Source organism: Dipodomys spectabilis, unplaced genomic scaffold (genome assembly GCF_019054845.1).
Source record: "Dipodomys spectabilis isolate Male_0828 unplaced genomic scaffold, ASM1905484v1 ptg000096l, whole genome shotgun sequence".
Lineage (NCBI taxonomy): Eukaryota > Metazoa > Chordata > Mammalia > Rodentia > Heteromyidae > Dipodomys > Dipodomys spectabilis.
This window is the reverse complement of record NW_024870773.1, coordinates 24011084-24023218: the sequence shown is the minus strand read 5'-3', so window position 1 is coordinate 24023218 and position 12135 is coordinate 24011084.

Here is a 12135-nt window from a genome sequence, read left to right as displayed (position 1 = left end):
AATTACAGCCAGCTGACTAAGGATGCCTACCCCTCCAAAATAAAGATGCTCAAGACCTGATCTACTGAACTAATGATCATGTGATTTTCTTGATAAAAGGGACTCTGTGGATGAAATTAAGGAACTTGAGTTGGAGAAACTATGCTGGATTATCTGGCCTGAGTAATCTAATCACAAGGATTCTTATTAAAGGGAGGTATAAAGGTCAGGTCAGAGAGGGAAAATGAGAGAAGTAGAGGTTGAAGTAATGTGCCTTGAGAATAGAGGGAGGCACCATGAGCTAAAGCAGGTCAATAGGACATAAGTAAAGAAATGGATTTTCCCCTCGAGCCCCAGAGGGAAGGTAACCTGATAATCCTTGATTTCAGCATGTAAATTTTGTTTCAGATTTTGAGTTATAAAATAAATTTCCAGTTCTCTCTCTCTCTCTTTCTTTCTTTCTTTCTTTCTTTCTTTCTTTCTTTCTTTCTTTCTTTCTTTCTCTCTCTCTCTCTCTCACACACACACACACACATACACACACACAATGGAATTTTACTCATCTATCAGGAATGATATGACATCATTTACAAAGAAATGGATGGACCTGGAAATAATTAAGCTAAGTAAATGAGTCAGGCTCAGCAAAACAAAGGATGCCTGTTTTTACTCATTTGTAGAAAACAGATCTACTTTACAAATATATATGGGAACATATATGGAATAATATGCACATGTACACAAATGTATTGACTAAAATATGGCATATGCAGGGGAGAATTCCAATGGGTATAATTCCTTTGAACAACTAACTTACAGTCTACCAAAATGAATACCATAAAGCTGGAACTTGAGATGTAAGAGGGGTGAGGTCAAGAGAGGAAGGTAGATGAATGAAGAGAGAAAGGATGGGAGAATGCAGCCATAGTATTCAATGTAGATTTGTGGAAATGAAGTCAGGTAAATCAAGGGGATGGGCAGGGCTGGGAGAGATGTGAAGAATGATGATGGGAATGATAGTGATCAAGATGTATTATACTCAGAAACTGACATGTTGAAATTGAAGCTCCTTTGCACAAATACTTCAAGATAATTTTTAAACCAATACATTTTTGGTAAATTGTTAGAATAGTCTCATATAGTTTTAACACTTAGAACTAGGGCACTGGTGGGAGATATCTTTCAAAGAGTGAAGTAGCAAGGAAGTTGGTATCTACAGCTATGAATTTCTGTGACATATAGAGTAGATCCACAAGGAGTTTGAGATGTATTTTGTTAGAAATACTGCCAACTTGAAATGAGAAGAATAGAAAGAGGAAGCAAGAGAAAAATGTCATCCCTTCAAAACTCAACAGGTAGGTAACAGGCTAATTGAGGTATTCCCTTGACGATACATGCTACACTTCACGAAAATGGGAAGATTCCTCTGAGGATAGAAATGTGGGCTGAGTGGAAGTGCAGAAATTTAGATTATTCTGAACAATCAGAAATAATCAGGAATTCTGATTATTCTCAGGCCTGGAAACCTAAGGGAGTTTTCTCAGTTGGATTTTGAAATTGCTTAGGACTGGTGAGGACTCTCTCTTATCTGATTTTTTTTAAATAATGGAACATCTGTCTATAACTTGTATCCTATACTTTCTCCATCACTGCACTTTGGACATAAAAGTCTTGTTCATTGAGTTTCATAGGATCATAGATGGAGATCCAGGATAAAACAAATTCAGATTCTCACTTATATCTGACTTATACTTATTTTATAGTTATACTTAGATTAATTAAATGACAATATTGGAGACTTTTGAAGTAGTAACATTTGTATGAGATTTTGGACTTGGTGGGATGTAATTTTGGGGAACATTGAGATATGCTAAGTAAAACATGAATTAGGGGGTCCAGAGAATAGACTATAGTAGGCTGAAAATAATCACATAAAAGTGTCACTGTCCTTATTCTTTGAACTTCCAAATATGTTACTTTATTGATTAATAGGAACTTTGCAGTCATCTTTAATTAACTACGTTTAAGGATTTTTTGATCAGGTGATCATTCAGACTGTGCCAATGAACCCAATATAATCAGAAAGATATTTATAATTGGAATATATAAGTGAAAGAGGGAGAAATAGAGACACCAAGGATGATAGGAAGTTGGTACTGGTTTTGAAGATGAAGTAATAAGCCTGAATTTTGGATTTCAGGCACCAGTCAGGGGAAAGGGTTTTCCTCAAAGAAACACACAGTATTTCTCAAGATGGTTGATGTTGATTGTAAATACGATTGGATTGAGGAATACTTAGATTAGTTAGTAACGCATCCTTCTGGGTGCGTCTTTGAAAGTATTTCCAGAGGAAAAAAGACCATGAGGGCCTTGAGATAATGCGTGTTTCAACCCATGAAGGGGCTTAAATTTGAGTAGACTGTTTGGCAGGTGGTGCTTGTTGGAAGGAAGTGGTCATAGGGCCATATATTTGGTGACTAAATCTTGGCCTGGCCATTTTTGGTTATGATTTTATTCTGTTTCCTGTCTGCCATGATGTGAGTGATTCCACCACATCTCACAGCCAGGATGGACTGAAACCTCTAGAACCATGAGCAAAAGAAATCTCTTCTGCTTTGGGTTATATCAGCTATTCTGTCACAGCCAGGAGAAAACTGAAAAACATTGCCATATTTAATTTGGCTCAATGAGATCCATGTCTAAATCCATCTGAATTTAGGATAAGTTTGTAGATTTCTGAATTTAATTTGTGTGTGTGTGTGTGTGTGTGTGTGGTGTGTGCCTGCACACACCCACATACACATATGTGTGTGCTTGGACTAGGGCTCGAACAGTGGGCCTCACATTCTCACTTGCTTTGCCTGGCTTTTTGACTCACAATTGTCATGCTACCACCTGAGCCACACCTTCACTGCCAACATTTTGTTGGTCAATTGACATTAGGTTCCATAGATTTGTTTACCCAGTCTGGCTTCAAACCAAGATTCTCAGATCTCAGCCTCCTGAGTATCTAGGAGTATAGACAAGAACCACAAGCACCCAGACAAATTCGTGCTGTTATAAACAGTTGAATTTTTGTCATATCAACAAGAGAAAACAGAGGGAATCAAGGCATTGATGGGTTCATGAAGTGATAAAGTCTAGGAGGAAAGTATAATTGAAGGGAGTAGGAACTTGAGTGTGTGCCCTTGGGAACTGCATCTTGTCCTCAGCCAGAATAAGTCTTTCCTCCTTGAAGTTGACTTCCTCGGGTGTTTTGTCACAGTAATGGAAAGCTAGCTAGCACAACTATTTATGCAAAATTTCTTTCTTTGGAGGAGAGGGTGTTCTTTCTGTTTGTCTGCTATTGGGCAGAAGTGATCACTGGGAAATGAGTGCATATCATTTGCTCTTTGCTTTTGAAAGGGCAGAAAAGATATGTAAGAATAATTTGAAAATGCAAGTAAGAAAAATGATGCAGACAATAACAATCTCACTATGACTTTTTTTCTGAAAAAACAAAAAACAAAATTACCAGTATGTGGCTCAGGGACTGATGATTTTAATACATCTATCAGTACTCAAGGCACTTATGAATCAGGGAATCCGATAAAAATGATCATATGTTTTGGCTTAATGGTGGGGAAAAAATTACAAATGTAGTAGAGTTGCTTAGTGCAGGTTGTCACAAAGAGGGGTCTACACGCATGTGCTCAGGGGATGCTTTAGGCAGATCCCTGGAAGTTGGCCAAAACCGGAAGCATCTCCAGGACATTCTGCTGCCACAGGTGTCTGTGAAACTCTCATAAGGACCATCTGCTTTTATGCCCTTGAGCTTGACCTTCATAGGAAATCATATTTGATATGTGGGAAACATATCTTTCTTGTAAATCCTTAGAAGAGTCAGCTTTGGGGCTATTCTGATTACAAAATCCTCTTAGGGAAGCTAGTTTTCTAACCTAAAGGGCATAAAGACCTTGGAATTCTGTGCTGATATCTATAGGCAGGTGTGAGAACATCTTTATTTAAAGCCCCAAAGGAGCACTTTCTCAGTCTCCACATTTGTTTATGATAATACAGAGATTCTCACAAATCAGCTTGGCTTTGGTGACAGACACTACCAAAGTGAACAGAATGCCTCCCATTTTTCTTTCCTCAACCTGCTCTACTTAGTGATTCCCAAACTGAGTGGCTGAGTCCCTAGTTCAAAGATGGTTGCAGCAGCCGATTCATTGTCCATGGTCCATAACATCTTTAGCAAAATAAATGGTACTTTTCTCACACTGTGTCCTGTCACTCACTGATCACATATTTACCTGGCAGCAGCTTGTACGTCTCCAGCACTGCTACCATGGATGTGAAGAACATAGCATTAAAAAAAAAAGACAACCATAGAAGAGCCATACATGTTAACGCATGGTAGGTGGGTATTTTAAGTGCAAGAATTTAAGGGAAGGAAGCAGAGCCACAGAGAGAAATCTGAGAAAGAGAAAGTCTGTACAAGAGCTGCCTTCAGATGAGATTGCTTCAGGATAAGAAAGCTTAACCCAGGAAAGAGTAGGTGAGACTGACTGGGGTTGAGACAGTGCATGGCGGCCAAGGTTGCTGCTAGAACAATTATAAAAGGGAAATTAACTTTTTGATAGATGGCTTTGGCTACTCAGAGCCCATGATTCAATTGATTAAAATACTTTTCTCCACTTGAACTTTAAAAACAAGAAAGAAAGAAACACACTTATCTCCAATTGTTCCAAATCCCAAAGGAACTCAGGAAATGGTAAATTTTGAAAGCTTAAATAAAAGATTTCCTATCTTAGCCTGCAGGAATTTTGTTCTATTTGTCCATAAAGTGAGCAAATAGCCATCAATGTGAATTTTGACACCACTTCAAGATAGTGTTTTACACTGCCCTTTAGCAACTCCACAACTGCACGCACACAAGCACATGCCTGCACACACGCGCGCACACACACGCACACACACACACACAGCTTCTAGGAAGCAATGATTGTGCCCTGAACACGTTGCCTGCCATCTTGGTTCCCCTGGGAACGTTCCTGTGGAAATCAGAGCCCCACACAGCTCCTTCTTTGCATCCCCCAAACACTCACAGAACAGAATTGAAGTTTTACTTCCTTCATAAAGAAGTTTGAGAGGAAAGGCGACTTCTACCATCGATAACACAGGCTCAGGATATATTTCTACCTGCCTTCATGTCAACACTGCTGAGCTGGGCCTTTCTGACTATTGCAATGCTACGACAGACCTACTTTTACAGGACAGCAATTATTACCAGAGGGAAGAAATACTAACTAAAAGATGGACAAAATTTCATGCCCTTAAGAGTCCGAGTCTATTTTCCTCAAAAAACAGGTTGGGCCTGGATGGAGACCAAATTTCAAACTATATATTGATTTGATTTCCCATCTTCCAAAGCAATGCATGCTCCCATCCTTGGTCTTCCCTAGGAGCAGATAATAAATTTAGGAGGGAAAGAACAAGCATGCCAAAGTGAAAGACACAGAGAGCTCTTTCTACTTTCCTCTCTGCCTCCCTTCCTCCATCCTTTCCTCTTTCCTTCCCGCCTTTCCTTCTTCTCTCTTTCAGTCCCTCCCTTCCTCTTTTCCCTTTCTCCCTCCTTTCTTTCCTCCTTCCCTTCTTTCCTGTTGCACTGGGGATGGAATGCAGAATCCTCCACCCACTAGGCAAACACTCTGGTTTTCTCCCCCTGAACTCCACTCCAGGCCCTCAAAGATGCTTCTTAACCATTGACCGTTTATGTTGTGGATGCAGAGTTCAAATAGAAGGACTGCTGTGAAACAAACACTTCTTTACATCTGCCTCCACCAGCCCCCAGCCGTCTCCCCACAGCTCCGTCAGCGAAGCCTCTGCAGTGGGAAACATCCAATTATCAATTTACCTTCTGCCCTCAGTCCTAGCCTATGAAAGGAACTTCTGCTTTCTTTGCCTGGGCTAGTGTAGTAGCTAATTGAGATCAAAAGCCTGTGGATATACATGTAAAGCTCAAGCCATTATACCAAGTCCATCTTGCCAAATGGTCAGAAAGGATTATTCTTGGCTGATTTTTTTTCTACATATACGTACCTATTGTTTGGCATCCCGACAGAGAAGATTATTTCTGAAAGCTGCTAGTTCTGCCTGCTGGGTGCTTACTAGATTTTTTTTTAACCATTATCCTCTCTTTGTTGAGGTAAGTTTAAAGCTTCCTGAAAACAGCTGTTTGTACATCGAATGATACTTTAATAAGGAACTAACGGGCATGCGACTCAGGATGGTGATGGCTAAGGCTTTGTTGTTCCGTCCTCAATTAGGGGAAACATCCACTGTGAGGTCATTAACAGAGACAGGACTTCAAACACAAACAAAAAGTCTAGAGGAATCCAAATGAAAACTATTCTAACAAAAGATAAAAAAGATACAGGAGCCAGAGCATTCAAAAGAGTGTTACTGAGCATGCTATCTAAAGGCTCTGAGGCAGAAGGAGAGAGTCAGGGAAGGAAGAACCAACTCCCTATAAGATGGGGATACCCATGGAGGAAAAAAATCATAGGGCAGGAGATCATGTAGTGGATCTTAATAGCATAGAGGGTGCATTTCAGCAATATTGCGGAAGAAGAATCTAAGACACAGAGACCCATATTTCCACAGCCTTCCATGTTCACTATGCTTCTTTTTGTCTATCAGCAAACAGAACACAGACCTATTTGACATCATCATTTTACTTATTTCTGATAGATCCTACAGACACCGTGTTTATATCAAGTCCCTGAACTGTTACATGTACATGTGTAATTGTGAGTGAGGCTCTCATTGGTAAGGCAGAGCTCGCTTCTGTTTTTCTTCTAGTAAGAGTCTCACTCCTCCAGCTCAATCGTACTGCATTTCAGCAGATAGAGCTAGATAAGAGCACATGGCTGTCTTCTAGAAATAGCCATCCTTTGAGACCTGTGGATTACCTACTTTGCATTCATTCTCTCCTTTCTCCTTCCACGGCCTGGGGTATGGACTTGCTGATGGAGGCAGATTGGACTCTGCAGAACAGTGAAAGCATCCTGAAGAAGATGGGCAATGGAAGGGAAGGGAGGGGAACAGCAGTCCTGAGTGACTTCAGGGAACAGAATCATCCATACTCCTTCCAAACACATTTAGGAATAGTTGTGTGACAGAGATGTAAACTTCTCTTTCTGTTTCCTGTGAGCCGGGCTGTCAGCTCACATACACCATTACTAACAGGACTGCCCTCCACAGGAGGCTTCCTACTGAGACATGATTCTGGAACTTGCTGGAAGTATCTAGAACAAATAACACATGGGAGAACCCTCTATCCCCTATTTTGTAATCCCTGAGAGTTTTCCCAGCATTTAATTGTTTGATTATCTTCAAATGGGGAAATCTTGGTATTAAATCTTCCATTGGCATCCAAGGATTAAGAGAAAGGTGTTAAGATCAGTAGCATATTTAGAACATCGATACCGCCATAGATGAGACATTGGAATGCTTTTGCCTTAAAATGACGTGTTCCATTTAAAAAAAAAAAAAGAATTGACTTTTTTTGGTTTGTTCTTCATTCAAAAAATTACTGAAGCTTAAAAACAATTTTTTTTGCAAAAGAAAGAACAGGAATCTTCTCAAATATTTTTCTAGGGGGCAAGAAAAAATGGTATTGGGTGGACAGGAAAGGAATAAAACCAGTGGTGAACATAAAAAATAAAACTAAATGCTTACAGCATCATGGCAAGATGCACCAATAGAGATAAGTTCTACACTCTGGTAGATGAATGCACAGGTTCATGGCTTCATGAAATGGTTTATTTGACAGTTTCCTAGGATATTCATCTAAGAGCCAGCAAGTATACAGTTACAAAAATAGCAAATAGAAACAAGTCATTTTCTGTATTTCTCAGTTTTTCCCTGGTGGGTGTCATGAATCAGTGTATTTGAACTCGTGTAGTGAATTTTCTTTGCTCTCATCTATGAAGCTTCTTTCTAGAGTTTATTTCCTTTCCATTACATTTGAAGTCATTGCTTTAAATCATCTGTGTCTTTTCACTTCCTCATCTCTTAGAAATTGTTGTTAGGTATGCTAGAGCTTAAGGTTGTCATCCTTCTTATCTTCCATTAGGCCTTTTATTACTTCTCTATCTTTACCACAATGAAGCTACTTCCAAACTCAAATGGTAATGATTGTTCCCAAACCATTCTGAATTTTTTTTCTAAAGGAAATGTCATGAAAATACTGTAGCAATTATTTGGGTGCAATAAATAATATTATATGTCATTTGCCATCCTCTCCATTTCTACCAATCGTATAATTCAATCAAGAAAAGAAATCAAGTTTCTTTGATATGATTTGCCCCATTCATCTCTACAAATGTCAGTATTTCCTATTTCCTTGCCAGCCTCCAATTAAAAGCTAAGATTGAAATTTCAAATGGGGCACTAAGTAAAGAGGGCTTATTTAACTATCTCCAACTATGTTGGGAGCAGCAATACACAATTCACAGAAAAAAATAGAATAAATAGTGAGTCAGCAATGTATCCATAAGCAGAACAAAAGAAGACCTTCCCTAGTTAATTTCTCTGCTGAATAAAATACTTTCACTGTTCCAGGGGAAATGTGCTTATTGAAAGTATCTGTGATTTTTGAGATACTAGATTTCAAAAAGGGAAAGTGTTAGAGATTACTGAACTATACCATATAACTGGTGAGAAAACACACAAGAAAATGACAGAACCTGGATACTATAAAAGATAACGAAAAACCCATAGTATTGAGATAGGACAATGAAAACTGACTCAACGTTAACTGTCTCTGTAACCAAGAGAAAGTGGTGTACATTCTAGACTGATGCTAATGAATGAATGGAGTTAATGAGCCATTTTTCTCCTGCTCAAAAATTCTTCTCTAAGCATGAGCTAAAGATAGAAGTTTAGAGGACAAACCATAGGGGGAAAACACAGAAGAAAAAAGAAATCACGTAGTACATTAGCCCCTGTTGTCACTGTATTCGATTTTGGCACCCTGGGTATTGTAGATACGTTTATTTGAACTAGGGAAGGGAAGGGGAACAAAAAATGGTGAGAGAAAGAACAAAGGGGGAACCTATGCAACAGCAATACTCACAAGACAATATGTTGGAAATGATCTGTACAACTTGGGGGGTTGGGGATGAGGGAAAGGGGGAGAAAAATAAGGGACATGGTAACTAGACAAGAAATGTAATCACTACCTTACTTATGTAACTGTTACCCCTCTGTACATCACCGTGACAATAAAATTAAAATTAAAAAAATAAAATAACAAATAAAAAATAAATTAGTCAAAAAAGACAGATGTTTAGTCTTCTACAGATGGTGAAATGATTGAAAAAACCTTTAGAGCTGCTCAAAATGAGCTTACTTTTTATAAGTTAATCAGGTACACCCAACAATATTATTATTGTTGTTTAAAATGAATGACTCCTTCATTTTCTCATTAAAAGTGGCTCTGGAAGAGAATAGACATTCTCCTATTGTGTGAGGCATGTATGGAGTTATTATAGGTAGAGTATTTATCTATAAACCCACATAAATAAAAAAATGTGCTCCCTTTCATGGAGTTAATCTTGTAAATAAATTGGAAATCATTGTGTGTGATTGTCTTTGTGGCTGCACTATGTTTACTTTTTCTTTAGTGTTTATATTAGACATTTTCAATGCCCACATGATGAGGTGCCCTATAAATAGTGTTTTATTACAAAAGGCCCATTTCTTCAAGCATAAAGCTTCTGGACACCGTACTTACACAGTTGCAAGTGTATAGATTGATCAGTGTTATAGCATCCTTTCGATGAAATATTGTGTCATAGAGTGGGTACCGCACTGCATGGAATCACACCCGAGCGTAGCTGGGAAATGAATAAGAAGAGAGAGGACCCTGCCCTATTACCCTTAAACAGCAATTTCTCATGCTTCTATTAAATTTGACACTTCAGTCTTCAGGAGAATTTGCCTCTTTTGAATGATACATTTTTTTTCAGTCTACAAAGACTGGGAAGAACCCTGTCAAAAAGTAGGAGTATTTCTGCGTGAGTGATGGAAACATGGCTGGTTTGCCTCCCATCACTCCTCCTACCCTTTAAAAAATAATTCCACCATGTGCTCAAAAACTCCTCAGGGGAAGGAGGCTATCACTCAGTGCCACTCTGGATAATCTCCCTCAAACCCCATCTCTACCTCCACACTGAAGGCTGAGGCTGGGCAAAACGGACAGATGGCTCATTGCTCCCTCTTCTCGTGTCCTGTCATCTTCCTGTTTCTATAAAGAAGCAAGAATTTGTATCCACTTTGGCTTCTCGCAATGTTTTCTCTGAGCTCCAAGTAGGAGCCACAAGAACCAAGTTTGCAATCTTTTGCTGTTAGGCAACCACTCAGCTCTGGCACCTTGAACTCCAGAAGGGTTTTCTTAGAAGCCAGTCTCCTGGCTTGAGGTCACAGAGGGTCCATCTGCTTATAATATCCTCCAGGAACCAAAAACTCAAGGAAAATCATCAAGTCAAGCTAAATGCATGCTGGCCTTGTCATTTTATGTTCTACAGGTCAGCTGGTTTGGGGTTGAGGTGGGTTGAAACTCAGGACAAGCCATCACAGTTTGGGAAAAGGTGTGGCTCTGGCTGATTCAGCCAGGACACACCTCAGAGTTGTGGGTCCACATAATACTTCTGGCCTTGGTTTGTGGGCTTCAAGACAACTTCTTAATCACCAGGAGAAATTCTTATTCAAAATCACTTTTTATATTTGAAGATGGAGGCAATGAATGGAACTCAAAAAGGTGCTTCTTCTGAGCATAGAAGAAAGAACAGATGTCTTGAAAGATGAGAAGACAAGTACTGTCATGAGCACTTTGACCTGTGACATGTCTTGCAACAGGCATGAGAGGAGCAACAGTGCAAGGTTGGTGTGTGCCTGGCTATGCTTGTACCTAGAAACACTACTCACGTGCCTTCACTGTAGAGAGCTATGTTGCCTCTTGTAGACTCATAGTCAGCTTAAAGGCCTCTTTCTGCAATAAACACAGGGTCTTCTAACTTTGCAAGAGAGTAAACAATTTCATATTATTGGATAGGACTTGTCTTCGAGCAGTGTGACTCTGGAACCTGAGTCCACAACTTTAACCCCTTCTGCAACTCAAAGCTGACTTCCTGCCAGTGTCCTCTTCCCATTTTTTTTTTTTTCTACTTTGGTGAGGACTTCATGATCTTTGTCTGAAGAAAGCTGTGTTAGCAAGAAGTGGGGCACAAAGGCAAGGCTGGTTAAGGCAGATTTCTTGTGTGAAAGCCTTAAGAGTCTTGTGCTTTCTCCCTATGTAAGAAAAACCAGGACACCAGCTCTCTCAGAGAGACCTTGTGGTCATATAGAAATATATATATATATATATAATATAATTATACCTATATATAAATATATCTATCTATATCTATATACTGGAAACTATCAGTGTAGTTACTGCTTGACAGATATTGTGCCTGGCACTCCAAGTACATCAGATGAAAATGACAAAGTCTGTATGATATCAGTATTCTGGTGGCAGACAAGCTCCATTAAACAACCCCATGATGAGAATCATAGGAGCAGAAAGAGTAAAGCTGGCAGGATGGGTCTGACCTAGAGTCTCATCAGGAAGATGACATTTATGCAAAGACCTAAGGAGGACAGGAAGATGGTGCCATTCAGCTCTAAGCTAAGGGCTAATCCAAGTAGACATCCAAAGACCAAGTGAGTCTAGTGTGTTTTAGTTGTAGCCAAGAGGCAGATATGGCTGGCACAGAGCCAAACAGCTGCAGAGCAGCAGAGTGACCAGAGACAAAATGGGGCATCAAGTAGGAGAGTGTCTTGCTTCAGGACTGGGCACTTAGAGTAAATTGTCGAGCAGATTGACTAATTGAGATATATAGCTTATACTTAAAGAATGTCTCTGATTATTCTATCAAGAATTGACTAATCAGCATGGGGTAAAGGCACAAAGGACAACCAGTGGGCTATTGCACCAACTCAGATGAGAGACTTCAATGCTCCCACCTGCGTTCTCAAAGCAATGATGGGTAGATCTGACAGGGAAGGCATTTGCTGATGCTTTGGAGAGATGTGTCAGGAAGAGAGACAGAGTAGACTGTAGGT